This window comes from Bos mutus, chromosome 7 (genome assembly GCF_027580195.1).
Source record: "Bos mutus isolate GX-2022 chromosome 7, NWIPB_WYAK_1.1, whole genome shotgun sequence".
NCBI lineage: Eukaryota > Metazoa > Chordata > Mammalia > Artiodactyla > Bovidae > Bos > Bos mutus.
The window spans coordinates 66842521-66859013 of record NC_091623.1 but is presented as its reverse complement, the minus strand read 5'-3'; the positions used below and the strand labels follow the sequence as shown (position 1 = coordinate 66859013).

General features: G+C 39.4%; 1 protein-coding gene across 1 annotated transcript in view; it reads right to left on the bottom strand.

Annotated features, from left to right (window-relative positions):
- MARCHF3 (membrane associated ring-CH-type finger 3) overlaps nucleotides 1-16493 on the bottom strand; it is a 156385-nt gene that overhangs the window by 83676 nt on the left and 56216 nt on the right. The gene's annotated exons all lie outside the window — the stretch shown is intronic.

Genomic DNA, 16493 nt, shown 5'->3' with positions numbered 1-16493 from the left:
GACTCAGGAATACATACAAATGTATCTATTCTCAGCCAAATTCCCTCCCATCCAGGCTTCCACATAACATTATACAGAGTTCCCTGTGCTGTGCAGTAGGTCCTTGTGTGTTATCTGTTTTAAATATAGCAGTGTGTACCCATCCATCCCAAATTCCCTAACTGTCCCTTCCCCTACCCCTGGCAACCTTAAGTTCGTTCTCTATATCTGTGAGTCTGTCTTGTAAATAAGTTCATTTGTATCAAGTCTTTTTAGACTCCACATTTAAGGGATGTCATATGATATTTCTGGACTTGGGGTTTTTTTTTTTTTTTGTCTTTTAGATTCCACAAATAAGTGAAATCATATGGTATTTGTCTTTCTAGGTCTTATTTCATATAGCATAATGCCCTCAGGATCTATCCATGTAGTCATAAATGTAAAGCTTCCATCCTTTTTATGGCTGAGTAGTATTCCAGTATAGATGTCATATTTCCTTTATCCATTCATCCGTCAATGGACACTTAGCCAATATCTTGGCTATTATAAATACTACTGCAGTGAACATGGTGGGGGGTACATAGATCTTTTCCAATTAGTGTTTTCATTTTCTTTGGATAGATGCCCAGAAGTAGAATTGCTGGATGACATGGTGGTTCTGTTTTTAATTTTTTGAGGAACTCCACACTGTTTTCCATAGCGGTTGCACCAATTTTCATTCCTACCAACAGTGCACAAGTGAAAGTGAAGTCGCTCAGTCGTGTCTGACTCTCTGCGACCCCATGGACTGTAGCCTACCAGGCTCCTCCATCCATGGAGTTTTCCAGGCAAGAGTACTGGAGTGGGCTGCCATTTCCTTCTCTGGAGGATCTTCCCTACCCGGGGATTGAACCCGGGTCTCCCGCATTGCAGGCAGACGCTTTACTGTTTGAGCCACCTTTGGACAGTGCACAAGGGTTCCTTTACTTCATCCTCACCAACACCTGTCATTTGTTACCTTTTTGATAACAGCCATTCTGACAGGTATGAGGTGATATCTCATTGTGGTTTTGATTTACATTTCTCTGATTAGGGATGTTGAGCATCTTTTCATGTGCCAGTTGGCCATTTGTATGTCTTCCTTGGAAAAATGCCTATTCAGATTGTCTGCCCATAACCAGATTGTTTCTTTGTTTCTTTTTTGCTATTAAGTTATATGAGTTCTTTATATTGGGGACATTAGCCCCTTGTAAGATACATGATTTGCAAATATTTTTTCCTATTCCATAGTTTGCCTTTTTATTTTGTTGATGGTTTCCTTTGATGTGAAGAAACTTTAGTTTGAGGAAGTCTCACTTGCTTGTTTTTGCTTTTATTATCTTCAATTTTGGTGTCAAATTAAAAAATCAAGGCTGATTGCCAAGACTGATGTCAAAGAGCTGACTGCTTGTGTGTTCTTCTAAGAACTCTATGGTTTCAGGTCTTTAATCTATTTTGAGTTAATTTTGTGTATGATGTAAGAGTGGTCCAGTTTTATTCTTTTGCGTGTGGCTGCCCAGTTTTCTCAATACCATTTATTAAAAAGACTGGTATTTCCCCATTATATATTCTTGGCTCCTTTGTCATAAATTAATTGACCATATATGCATGGGTTTATTTTTGGACTCTATTCTGTGTTTTTATGCCAATACCATGATGTTTTGACTATGATAGCTTTATAATATAGTTTGAAACCAGAAAGCATGATGCCTCCAGCTTTGTCCTTCTTTCCCAAGATTTCTTTGACTATTTTGGGGTCTTTTGTAGTTCCACACAAATTTTAAGATTGTTCTATTTTTATGAAAAATGGGAAATTGGCACTGAATCTGTAGATTGCTTTGGGGAGTATGGATTTAAAAAAAAAAACTTTTTATTTTGTATTGGAGTATAACTGATTAACAATGTTGTGATAAGTTTCAGATGACTAGCAAAGGGGGTCAGTCATTCATATACACATATCCATTCTCCCCAAAACTCCTCTCCCATCCAGGCTGCCAGCATTAACACTGAGCAGAGTTCTGTGTGCTATACAGTAGGTCCTTGTTGGTTATCCATTTTAAATATAGCTGTGTGTACCTGTCCATCCTTATGGACATTTTAACAATATTAATTCTTCCAATCAATGAACATAGAATATCTTTCCATTTATTTGTCTTCAGTTTCTTTCATCAATGTCTTACAGTTTTCAGTATATAGGTATTTCACTTCTTTGGTTAAATTTCTTTCCAGGTATTTTGCTCTTTTTGATACAATTATAAATGGGATTTTTCTTATGGTTCTTATCTTTTGATACTTTAGTTTTTAGAAAACAATAGATTTTTGTGTATTGATTTTGTATCCTGAAACTTTACTATATTTTTATTAGTTTTAACATTTTTTTTTGGTGGAATCTTTAGAGTTTTTTATACATAAAATTGTGTCATCCTTAAATCATCTCAGTTTTACTTTTTCCTTTCCAGTTTGGATGCCTTTTATTTTTGTTGCCTAACTGCAGCAGCCAAGCCTTTCAATACTACATTAAATAAAAGTGGCCAGAATGAGCATCTTTGTTTTGTTCCTGATCTTAAATGCTTTCAGGTTTTCACCATTGAGTATGATGTTAGCTGTGGGCTTGTCATATATGGCTTTTATTATGTTGAAGTATGTCCCTTCTATACCCACTTTGTTGAGATTTTTTTTCATAAGTGGATGTTGAATTTTGCCAAATGCTTTTTCTGGACCTATTGAGATAATCATAAGATTTTTATTGCTCATTTTATTAATGCGGTGTATTACACAGGTTGATTTGCAGATGTTGACCTATCCTTGCATCCCTGGAATATATTCCACTTGATCATTGTGTATAGTCATTTTACTATATTGCTGAATTCAGTTGGCTGATTTTTTTCTAAGGATCTTTGCTTCTGTGGTCATCTGGGATATTGGTCTACAATGTGTGTGTGTGTGTGTGTGTGTGTGTGCATGCATGTGAGTGTGTGCATGTGTGATGTATGTGTATGGTTTTGTTATCACGGTAATGCTGGCCTTGTAAAAATGAGTTTGAAAGTATTATCTCCTCCTCAATTGTTTTGAAGAATTGTGAAGGATTGCTATTAATTCTTTGAATGTTTGGTAGAATTCCCTGATGAACCTATCTGGTTTTGGACTTTTACTTTTGGGGAGGTTTTTGATTATTAATCAATCTCCTTACTAGTAATCATTCTATTCAGATTATCCACTTCTTTATGATGCTCTCTTGGAAGGCTGTATGTTTCTAAGGATGTATGCATTTCTTTCAGGTTGTCCAGCTGGGTAAGATGTTAATAATAGGGGAAACCAGGTGCGAAGTATACGGGAACACTGTAATATCTTTGCAATTTTTCTGTAAATATAAAACTATTCTAAAAATTTATTTAAAAATAATCTTACCTTCAGTAATTATACACAGTAATACCTGGGTGTCCTTAAAGCTGCAATTATTATAATGGCATGGAAACTCAGTAACAGACAGCTAGCCCTGCTTGGTATTCCAGCCAGCATCACTTCCTGGACTAATTACCAATGTACCTTTTCTCCTAGGTTATCACTTAGTTATAGTTCCACAGAGGGTACTCAGTTATACTGTAAGAGCTCCTTTGAGACAACAGCAAGAACAAATGGACATAAATTGCAGCACGAGGGTTTTGAGTTAAGAGTTCTGGTATGCTGTGAATTCAAGTTATGTGATATTCTTTGCTAGTTAATCTTTTAATGGTGAGTTGACCATACATTGGTTTGGTTCAGCCTGGCTTCAGCCCATCTCGAAGTAAATCAGGCAAGAAACTGAATTTCTATACTTTTCAGAAGATCCTAAGAGTTTTTATATCTTATGGAAAAAATTTACATAAACTATAAGTTGGCATGATACTTTTCAGAAGATCCTAAGAGTTTTTATATCTTATGGAAAAAATTTACATAAACTATAAGTTGGCATAATACTTTTCAGAAGATCCTAAGAGTTTTTATATCTTATGGAAGAAATTTACGTAAACTGTAAGTTGGCATAAGTGGTACTGATCACATAGAAATTGTTCATCAAATTATCTACGGTCTCTGCCATTCTCTCTATCAACATATGATTTATTAATTTTGTTCCAGAGATTTGAATTAAGGCTGCATAAATCATGAATAAAGATTAGTTTAACAATCACAATGCCCCCTGGGACAATGTTTCAAGGGAAGAAAATGCAAAACTGTCACAATGGAAAATAATATGACCGTTGTCCCAATATTTGCAAGTTGAAATGATATTCAACACCCTTACAGAGGCAGAGTATAAATCTTATTTCTGCATATTTTATGCAAACTCTAAAGCTTTTAAATTTTTTATTAATATTTGCCCTTGTGAAAATGTTTAGAAAAAGAAATCTAAATGTATTCTAATCTGCCTCCAGCTATTAACCAACATTATTAGACACTGACCTCCTGCTACCTGTTTGATGACTTAAATACTTTAGAAAAACAACGTTTTAACAGGCCCCCAAGCCATTTACAGCAATGATATTTTCCTGCTTTTTGCGATTAAAGAGAGAAGTGTCTGGCAAGTGGCAAATACCACAGTTTTAATATTCAAAATTATATCAACTTGTGTCTGTTGCCACCTGACTCTTTACAAAACTCTAATTGTTCATATACTCAAATTTATTATACTGATTAAGAAAAATGACCAGGTGATAAATACTCTGGTTAGACGAAGTTGAAGTGGCTAGGAATAAGGGAAAATGGCTCATTATTCAGATAACTGAATTTTGTATTATTTGTATCATTCTTATGGAGCTGTTGGTGTGGTCAGTACAGACAATACAATGATGTGTTAGAGGCAGTTCCAGCTATGACTTCATTCATCTAATGGCATCTCTTATTATAAACACTTGCTTCAAATGTCTGAATTCTGGGTGTGCTGGTTGAAGAGAAGAGAGGAAACAGCAAGCAGAATGAAGCAAACCAAAGTCCACCACATCAGTTACCTCTCCACTTCACTAATTATGTGTTATTGGAAAGGTTTCAACATATTCTCTTTGTCAGAAACAAGAAACATTGATCTCCATGCAGAGTTTACATAGAGGTTATCAAAATAAAATTTTAGAGAATCATTAAAGGGCTGAATACAGCATGTTAAATCTTTAATCAGAGATGCCAAAACCCAGAGTCAGACATCTGTCTTTCAGGAGAGACCACCATAAGGCTGATGAAAGAGGGTTCACGGAAAGGTCAGGAAAAAAAAAAATGCCAACAGTTAATGCTTACTGTTATAAAAAGTATTTGTGGTAAGCAGTGTGATTTGCTCCCTTTTTGTTGTATATTGTCCCCTGTTCATTTGTATAACTACAGTATGGAGTTTATTTCATTAGCTAGTATTGGGAAATGAACAGAGCTTGATTAAAATTCAAATTATAATTCCATAGTGATGTATTCTACCCTGGTATTCTCTCGATCTAATAAGAAATTATGCCTCATCAAACGTACATAATTTGGCTTGAAATGGTGATAGTAGGAAGCCAAATTTATAGACATAATAAAGTTGTCTATGCTGGATATTTTCATTTCAGAGTGCAATATGCACTGGATAACCTAAGTCCCCCAGGCAATCATTTAGTCATCCAGTCTCGTTCTGGGTGGAGCTTGTTTACATTCGATAATCACACCATTAACACTCACTGCTAAATATAAACACAAGGAGTGGATATTAATGTTTGTTTCACAACTCCAGTGATACTACTATACAATTACATTGATAGGCTGGATAGTGAGAACCTTGCAGCTACCCTGGTTATTCTTTGACAGTGTAAACAAACAAGCATCCCCAACACTGAACAGCAGTATGCAGCATGTGTCTTTGTCCGTAGAGGTAGGGAGGCGGCATCATGTGATGAAACAAGGATGGGTCTCTTCCATGAGCACAGTGATTTTGCAATGTGAGAACTCGGGGAAGGAAGGAACTTTTGGAGAAACTGACAGTGTTTGGGGAATTCACGTTCACAGGAGGCACACAATACACATGCACTGACTATGTCTGAAATTCACATAACTGGCTGTGTCCCTGGGGACCAGTCATTTCACTTCCAGGAACCTTAACTTCGTCATTTGGAAAACAAGGGTATAAGATGTTGCCTGTGAATTCCTTTCCAGTCTAAGGTTATACAAGGATCATCTCTGTGTGCGCCTATGCATATATATATATATATATGCTTCCAACAACAGCAATAATACTAAAACTCATATGAGCTTGACATTCTGTAACTTGTTATTGGGTTTATTATTTTTTAATAACAGGATTTTCTTTCATCCCAGGTAACTGTGGGCATGTTAATGTTCTCCAAGCTTTTGTTTCCTTTTATATAAATTAAGTTGATAATAGCACATATCATTGTTTAGAGCATGTGGTGAGTATTACCCAGATAATATATGTAATATTTGGCCTAGTGCAGGGCACATAGTAAGTACTTGATACATTTTTTAATATTATTTTGTAGCCCTCTCTGTTTTGTTTATAAAACAGGTAGATAAAGAATAAGTAGTCTTATGATTATCCAATTTGAAGGGAAACTGAACTGTTACAAAAATATTTTTTAATGAATTACAGTTATTCAGAGAAGCAGCATTTGAGTTTCAGAAATACATGTTTTCAGCAGAAAGAAGAGATCCTAAAATGATGCAATCCTCCTTTAAAGACAGACTAATTACACATTGAGTTTGCTACTTTGTAGGATAAGCCCAGACAGTATTGATTTTAATACCCACATAAAACAAAATGGAAGATATGATCAATCTTAGGTAACTCGTCAAAGTTATCAGGGGAAAAAAACAAACCTTAGAATGTTACTGCTAACAATTGGAGGAAAAAAAGGAGGAATGGGGAATGCTATACATGAAAAGAAAGTTAAGCCAAGCATATACATTTTCTGCCTGAATAAATGACATAAAATATGTTTGCTACAGAGACTGACTTATTAGACAGAACTAATGTAAGATAAATTTGATCTTAGACACTAAACATTTTTAGAACTAGAAGTTCACAAAAATTTAGCTTTAAAATTAGTAAATTTTTAGGGACTTCACTGGTTGTCCAGTGGCTAAGACTACATGCTGTCTTTAATATGTCTAGACAGCATATTAAAAAGCAGAACATTACTTTGCCAATAAAGGTCTGTCTAGTCTAAGCTGTGATTTTTCTAGTAGTCATGTATGGACATGAGAGCTGGACTATAAAGAATGCTGAACGCCGAAGAATTGATGCTTTTGAACTGTGGTGTTGGAGAAGACTCTTAAAAGTCCCTTGGACTTCAAGGAGATCAAACCAGTCTATCCTAAAGGAAATCAGTCCTGAATATTCATTGGAAGGACTGATGTTGAAGCTGAAACTACAATACTTTTCCACCTGATGCAATGAACTGACTCACTGGAAAAGACCCTGATACTAGCAAAGATTGAAGGCAGGAGGAGAAGGGACGGTAGAGGATGAGATGGTTGTATGGCATCACTGACTCGATGGACATGAGTTTGAGCAAGCTCCAAGAGTTGCTGATGGACAGGGAAGCCTGGTGTGCTGCAGTCCATAGGGTTGCAAAGAGTTGGACAAGTCTGAGCGACTGAACTGAACTGAAGACTCCCAACGTAGGGAGCCTAGGTTCAATCCCTGGTCAGGGAACTAGATCCCACATGCCACAAGGAAGATCAAAGATCCCATGTGCCACAACTAAGACCCCATGCAGCCTAATAAATAAATAAGTATATATTTTTAAAAAAAATTAGTACATTTTCCAAGAAAAAAATCTGATGAATTTTTGAGCAGTTGAAGAGTTGAGAGACTCTTGAGTCTTCCTCAGTTGGTATATACTCTTCTGTCAGGAAAACCAAAGAATAGATGAGGATGTCAGAATGTCAAGGGTATTGACTGTAAATTACTGAAACTCATCAAAGTAATTCATCAATATTTCCTTTATCCTTTCTTCTCTTTGTAACATAGAACTGATCTGAGGAACAGTGTCCGAGGACTAAAATGCTTCTCTAAAGAGCATTTCTACTCTGGGCCCTATTTTCAATATTTAATACAAAATTTGACTGACATCATCACTAGTTCTGGCTGAGGGGACTCTGTGTGAGCCAGCTGCTGGCTTGAATCAAGTGGTCAAGGACGCAAGGCTAGCCTTCAGTTGATGCTCTGTAGGGAGGGTATTTGACAGATAGATATTGACCTGAGGTTAGCATGACTTCACCCCAATACTACCAGACCGTAACCTCTGCCTCCCTCCCCACTTTCTCTGTGCTGTACCTCATCACTCATTGGCCTGAAGGTGGAATTAACACCCTAGGGTGCACGGAACAGCACACACAAAGGTGAGGATAACAAGATTTGCCTCAATATGAGGTTTGAATGAGTCGTGTGATGTCATAATGCTGGTTCAACCCGATTTCTCTGGTTACTCTATTTGCTTGATATATATACAGACACAGAGTTTCTTAATTAACTTACTCCTTATTATGATTTAGTCACCTCCTGACAGAGTTCAGTTTCTCCAGACTCAGGAGCTAGGGAAGATGCAATTACTGGCTACTCCATAAAGGCCCTGTGTGCAGATAGGAAGACTAACATTTACCAAGTGGTCTTTAAACTGGGCTTCTTAGGTGGCACCCTGGTAAAGAATCCGCCTGCCAATGCAGGAAACACAGAGACGTGGGTCTGATAACCTGGGTTGGGAAGATCCCCTGGAGCAGGAAATGGCAAGCCACTCCAGTATTCTTGCCTGGAGAATTCCATGGATAGAGGAGCCTGGCAGGCTACAGTCCATCAGATCCAAAAGAGTCAGACATACACACACACACACACACACACACACACACACAGTTTAAAGCCTGAGACTGGGGAGTTTTCCTTTCTTATGGTTCATGACTTTGGAAAATTGAGGGGAAAAAAAAAAAAAGATTTTCTGGAATTTTAAGATGTGAGTCCAGTGAGTTTTTTTTTCCCCCCCTATTGTCCTATTATGGTTGTTTGGGGCTGGGGTCCATATAGCAGCTGCGTACAAATCCCATGTAATTCTCCTGAACATGTGGGATGTTACTTAAGGCTGAATTCTGGAAGGAAGCAGGATGTTTCAGTGTGAGATGAGTTGAAACAGCTGAGGCAGAGTGCAACATGGTAAGCTAGCCTTGAATCCAGGCTTCTGAGCAGGCGAGCCAGACTGGAACTGGTGAGAGAAGGGTCACACCCTGCCTCAGACTAGGTGGCCCCAGGAGGAGTAGAGGGTTGGGAGGGAATGACCTTGAGGGTGAGGCTTGTGGGACGCTAATGGAATGGGAGTCTCTCTGACTTCTAAGGGGAGAGAGGGAACATGATCCTGGTCAAAGCCAGGGAGAGAATGCACATTCTAGAGAACCTCTTGTCTTTTCCTGTGATGAGCTTTTTCTTCAATGAACGCCTCTTTTTAAAGCTTCCATTTGTTGAGCAATAAATATGGACTAGGAATACTGCCAAAGGCTTTATATGCACGAGATCACTGTCCTCAGAACAACAAAGAGATGTGTGTCATTATGACCGCCCTCCCCCTGCCCCCAGCCCCAGATTGCAGATGAGGAAGCCAAGACTTGGCATGTTAAAGAATGTGCTCCTGAAAGATGCCAAGATTCTCACCCTGGTCTGACTACCTCTTTAAGCTACAGCTCTTTATCTTTAAACTGCACTGCTCTTCTTTCATGAACAGAGACCCTGGGTTCCATAGAAAGTCGACTTTCAAATGCGTAAATAACATAAATTGCCAAGACTTTAAATGGTTGTCATTGCCTACTTATTAGAAAGGAACATAAATGCTGCTTCAGAAACAGTTTTTGGCTATCACTGCTGGGAAAAATGTCTTGTGTTTAAAAAAAAATAATCTTATTTATTTTTGGCTGTGCTGGGTCTTCACTGCTGTGTGGGCTTTTCTCTAGTTGCCATGAGCAAAGGCTGCTCTCTACTTGTGGTGTGTGGGCTTCTCAGTGCAGTGGCTTCTCTCGTGCAGCATGGGCTCTGCTGCTGCTGCTGCTGCTGCTAAGTGACTTCAGTCGTGTTCGACTCTGTGCGACCCCATAGACGGCAGCCCACCAGGCTCCCCCGTCCCTGGGATTCTCCAGGCAAGAACACTGGAGTGGGTTGCCATTTCCTTCTCCAATCCATGAAAGTGAAAAGTGAAAGTGAAGTCGCTCAGTCATGTCCGACTCCTAGCGACCCCATGGACTGCAGCCCACCAGGCTCCTCCATCTATGGGATTTTCCAGGCAAGAGCACTGGAGTGGGGTGCCATTGCCTTCTCTGGCATGGGCTCTAGGGCATGAAAATTTCACTAGTTGTGGTTCTCAGGCTCTAGAGCACAGGCTCAATAGTTGTAGCATACAGGCATACTAGCTCCTCAGCATGTGGGATCCTCCTGGATCAGGGATTGAACCTGTGTTTCCTGCATTGGCAGGTAGATTCTTTACCACTGAGCCACCTGGAAACATATATATAAGTAACACTGTATATAATTAATATATGACTAATAAAACTAAAATTTTAGGGCTTCCTGATGACTCAGTGGAAAAGAATCCTCCTGCCAATGCAGGAGACGCAGGAGATGTGGGTTCGATCCCTGGGTCAGGAAGATCCCCTGGAGAAGGAAATGGAAACCCACTCCAGCATTCTTGCCTGGAGAATCCCATGGACAGAGGAGCCTGGCGGGCTACAGCCCATGTGGTCACAAAGAGTTGGATACGACTGAGCAACTGAGCACGGACGCACAAATTGCATATATAATTAATTAGCAGTTCAGTTCAGTTAAGTTGCTCAGTCGTGTCTGACTCTGCGACCCCATGAATCGCAGCACGCCAGGCCTCCCTGTCCATCACCAGCTCCCGGAGTCCACCCAAACCCACGTCCATTGAGTCGGTAATGTCATCCAACCATCTCATCCTCTGTCGTCCCCTTCTCCTCCTGCCTTCAATCTTTCCCAGCATCAGGGTCTTTTCAAATGAGTCAGCTCTTCGCATCAAGTAGCCAAAGTATTGGAGTTGCAGCTTCAAAATCAGTCCTACCAATGAACGCCCAGGACTGATCTCCTTTAGGATGGACTGGTTGGATCTCCTTGCAGTCCAAGGGACTCTCAAGGGACTCTCGTACATTGCCAGTGGGAGTATAAAATGGTGAACCTACTTGGGAAAAGAATTTGGCAGATTCTTATTAAATTAAATATATATTTTACACATGACCCAGCATTGGGACGGAGAAGGCAATGGCAACCCGCTCCAGTACTCTTGCCTGGAAAATCCCATGGACGGAAGAGTCTGGTAGGCTGCAGTCCATGGGGTTGCTAGGAATTGGACACGACTGAGCGACTTCACTTTCACTTTTCACTTTCATGCATCGGAGAAAGAAATGGCAACCCACTCCAGTGTTCTTGCCTGGAGAATCCCAGGGATGGGGGAGCCTGGTGGGCTGCCGTCTATGGGGTCGCACAGAGTCAGACACGACTGAAGCGACTTAGCAGCAGCAGCAGCAGTGGGAATTTACCTAAGAGAAAATATATGCCCATAAAAAGACTCCCACATTTTTTCCCCATACAGCCTCAAATAGAAAACTGCAGGTGAACAGATAAATAATTTTGGTTTCCCTGGTGGCTCAGATGGTAAAGAAGCTACATGCAATCAACCTGGGTTCGATCCCTGGGTCAGGAAGAGCTCCTGGAGAAGGAAATGGCTACCCACTCCATTATTCTTGCCTGGAGAATCCATGGACAGAGGAGCCTGGCGGGCTACAGTTCTTGGGTTCGCAAATAGCTGGACACGAATGAGCGACCAGCACTTTCACTTCACTTTCACATAATGAATACTACTTAGCGATAAATTGAAATGAACTCATAGCATGCAGCAATATACATGTGTTTCATAGTTATGCTGAAAGAAGTTGGATACTGCAATATATACAGTACAAGTCTGTATGTAATTCTAGAGGCAGAAATAATCAACAGTGACAATTGATCATACTCAGTGGTTTCCCAGGGCAAGGTGGGTATTGGGGTATGGAACTGACTGCAAAGGGGCACAGAATTTTGCAAAGAAATGTTCTGAGTGTTGAAGGGGTGGTGGTTACAGGAGTCAAGGTATTCAGATGATAGACTTAAACTGTTTGTAAACTACAACTCAATAAAGTTGACTTAAAAAAAAAGAAGATTACTGGCTTAGAAGAGAGCATGCATTAAAAAACAAAAATTCCTCCATCTCAGTTTCTCTCTTCCACAATATTTTCTGTAACCAGAATGTTACAGGAATGTTTCAGGAAGTTTATATCCTGTTATTTTTCCTTAGTTGCAAGTTAGATTTTGTTCATAAAAGCCAAGTAGAAAAAAATTATTAGACTTTAAAAATAAAGCTATTTAGAATTTTTAAACCATCTTACCTGGATAATAAGATTTCTTTTATATTTGAGGTTTTACCACTTGGAGTATTCTTAAAATGCTATTTTCTAAAATGAATATTTACCTCCATATGCCTTAAATAACATTTACTGAATACAATTTAATCTTCTCTGAATGCCTCGAGGCCATCATTATGAATATAAAAAGTTGTGCTATTCTGTAATATAGTGATGATTTCAGTTTGTTATTGCACACAGAACTATTTGCTTCTATGCTAAATGGCCTCAGAATACTGAACTTTTTAAGTTTTTGTGCTTGCATCTTATTCTTTCCTATTTTTCTCTTGTTGGGCTATCAGCAAGTTTTTTTTTTTCCTTTTTTTGCTGTTGCCTATTTGTCTCTCTATAGGAGTTGCTTTCCTCTCTTCTAACTTCCAAGATAATCAAATTATGAGCACATATATGTATAGAGCAGTGGTTCCCACCTATTGACGTACAAACCAGCAATTGACTGGTTTCAAATATATCCCTGGAAACTTGTCAAAACTGCAGATGTCCAGGCTCCCTCCTCAGTGATTCTAATATCTAATTCAGGATGCACCCCATATCACCTTTCTTTAAATTATGGAAATACGCTCGTGTATATTGATCACAAAAGTAGAAAAAAACATTGCAATGAACCTCTACATCATCCAGTTCAACAATTATTAACATTTTGTTGATCTTTTCCATGTATCTGCTCCTTCCCCATTTTTTTTTTGTTTGTTTTTAAAAACAAAAAACAAAAAGTTGGCCCCACTGGCCAACTTGCTGCGAGTTTTTTTAAAAAATTGAGATATAATTCATTCACAATAAAATACACCCTTTTAAGTGTCTATAACTCAGTGGTTTAGTTTACAAAGTTGTGCAGTCCTTACCATTATCTACTTCTACAGCAGCATCATCAGCCCCATCCCCAGTACTATGACTCAGGCCCTGACCACCACGAATCAGCTTTCCACATCTATGGCCTTAACCTATTCTGGACATTTCATATAAAGAAAATCACACAATATGCAAGTTTTTTTGTGTCTGTCTGGCTTTTTCATTTAGTATTTACAAGGCTCATTGATATAGTAGCATGTATCAATACTTTACTCCTTTTCCTGAATGAACAAATATCCCATTCTATAATTCACCACGTTTAGTTAATCCATTCACCAGTTGAAGCACGTGTGGGTTTCCATTTTTCAGTTGTTATGAACAAGGCTGCTGGGAGCATTCATGTACAGTTTCTAAGTCTCCAGTTCTCTTGGGTATACACCCAGAAGTGGACTTGCTGGTTCAGATGATAACTGTATGCTTAACTTTCTGAAGAACTGTTAGAGTGTTCCCAAAGTGGCTGCACCATTTCATTCCCACCAGCAATGTATGCGGCTGCCAATTTCTCCAGATTCTTCCCAGTGCTTGCTGTCGTCTTGATTCCTGCCATTCCTATTGTGAAGTGGCATCTCATCATGGTTTTGATTTGCAATTCTCTGGTGATGAAAGGTGCTGAGTGTCTTTTTCTGTGTGCTTACCAGCCATTTGCCTATCTTCTTTGGAGAAATATCTATTCAGATTTTTTGCCCATTTTAAAATTGGCTTATTTGAGTTTTATTTTTCACTGTTGAGTTTTTAAACCAAGGTACTAGACTCTTTTCAGTTATGTAGTTTGCAACTATTTTCTATTCTGTGGACTATCTTTTCAGTATCTTGATAGTGACCTTTGAAGTGTAAAAGTTCTAAATTAATTGTCTGCGTTCCAGAAAAACATCTATTTCTGCTTTATTGACTATGCCAAAGCCTTTGACTGTGTGGATCACAATAAACTGTGGAAAATTCTGAAAGAGATGGGAATACCAGACCACCTGACCTGCCTCCTGAGAAATCTGTATGCAGGTCAGGAAGCAACAGTTAAAACTGGACATGGAACAACAGACTGCTTCTAAATAGGAAAAGGAGTACGTCAAGGCTGTATATTGTCACTGTGTTTATTTAACTTAAATGCAGAGTACATCATGAGAAATGCTGGGCTGGATGAAGCACAAGCTGGAATCAAGATTGTCAGGAGAAATATCAATAACCTCAGATATGCAGATGACACCACCCTTATAGCAGAAAGTGAAGAAGAACTAAAGAGCCTCTTGATGAAAGTGAAAGAGGAGAGTGAAAAAGTTCAGAAAACAAAGATCATGGCACCTGGTCCCATCATTTCATGGCAAATAGATGGAGAAACAGTGGAAACAGTGTCAGACTTTATTTTCTGGGGCTTCAAAATCACTTCAGATGGTGATTGCAGCCATGGAATTAAAAGATGCTTACTCCTTGGAAGGAAAGTTATGACCAACCTAGACAGCATATTAAAAAACAAAGATATTACTTTGCCAACAAAGGTCTGTCTAATCAAGGCTATGGTTTTTCCAGTAGTCATGTATGGATGTGAGAGTTGGACTATAAAGAAAGCTGCACCAAAGAATTGATGCTTTTGAACTGTGGTGTTGGAGAAGACTCTTGAGAGTCCCCTGGACTGCAAGGAGATCCAACCAGCCCATCCTAAAGGAAATCAGCCCTGAATATTCATTGGAAGGACTGATGTTGAAGCTGAAATTCCCATACTTTGGCCACCTGATGCAAAGAACTGACTCACTGGAAAAGACCCTGATGCTGGGAAAGATTGAAGACAGGAGGAGAAGGAGACAACAGAGGACAAGATGGTTGGATGGCATCACCGACTTGATAAGCATGAGTTTGGGCAAACTCCAGGAGTTGGTGATGGACAGGGAGGCCTGGCATGCTGCAGTCCATGGGGTCACAAAGAGTCAGACCCGATTGAGCAACTGAACTGAAATGAACTGAATTTTTCCTAGTTTGCCTGTGCATTAGGTATCATATCTAAGAAACTGTTGCCTATCTAAGATCACAAAGATTTACACCTAAGTTTCTTCTAAGAGTTTCATAGTTTTAGCTCTTACATTTAGGTTTCATGCATCTGAATTTTTCAAAAGCTTCTTGTGTGATTCTGAGGTACAACTAGTTTTGGAAAGTAAGAGTAAGTAGATTCTGGCAGCCTCCAAGAATTTTTTTTTTTTTAAAGTATGAACTTTCATGCACAGTTTTCTTAAAAAGTTGAATGAGAGGTCTTTTTAATCTCGTTTTTAGTGTTTTGCTATATTGCAGAATGTTGAGATGTGTGGAGAGCTGATTCAGGAAAAGTATGTACTGCTATTAAGTGTATGGTGACCTCTTAGGGTACCAGAAAACTAAAACAGTGCAAATATATTTAGGAAATGCTCCTTATAGTTCCAAGTTTAAAAACACAGACTATCATCTTAAGTCATTTTCAGTGTACGGTGCTCCATTGTTCTGATCCACATATTGGAAAATGTCGGGGAGAAAAGAAAGCAGCAAGCAGCGGGTGGGACCTAGCTTCTAACCGCAAGAGGACAGCATGATGGCCACTTTTCAACCGTAGAAAGATACCCAGCTATTGTTGTTGTTCAGTCGCCCAGGCATGTCCGACTCTTCATGACCCCAGGGACTGCAGCACGCCAGGCCTCCCTGTCCCTCACCATCTCCCAGAGTTTGCCCAAGTTCATGTCCACCCAGATACATCCACAAACCTTCAGTTGTTAGACAGTTTGTTCTAGACCCTGAGGCCAATAGTTCTCAAACTTAAATGAACATCAGAATCACCTGGAGAGCTTGTAAAAACCCAGATTCCTGGGCCCCATCCCCCAAAATGGTAGACAACAAGCTGGGGAAGGGCCCCAAAATGTGCCTTTCTGATAGGCTAGGAGATTCTGGCCCTAAGACCCCACTTTGAGGATAAATGGACTGCCCATCCCGCCCTGTTGCTTAGTGAACCCTGAGCAAGCAAGCTTTAAGCCAGGAGACTCCTCTGTGCTCCACCTTGGTCAGGAACATGCCAATAGTATACTAAGGAGGTCACGAGGCTGTGAGTATACTTTCCAAATTTGGTTTAAATTTTTAGTCACTGACAGTCTCATTTCAGGTTCCAAGAATATGATCATTTTTCCAAATGCCATTTGGTCACTTGGGAACGCACCCTGATTTGAATGCATCCTGATTTCAAT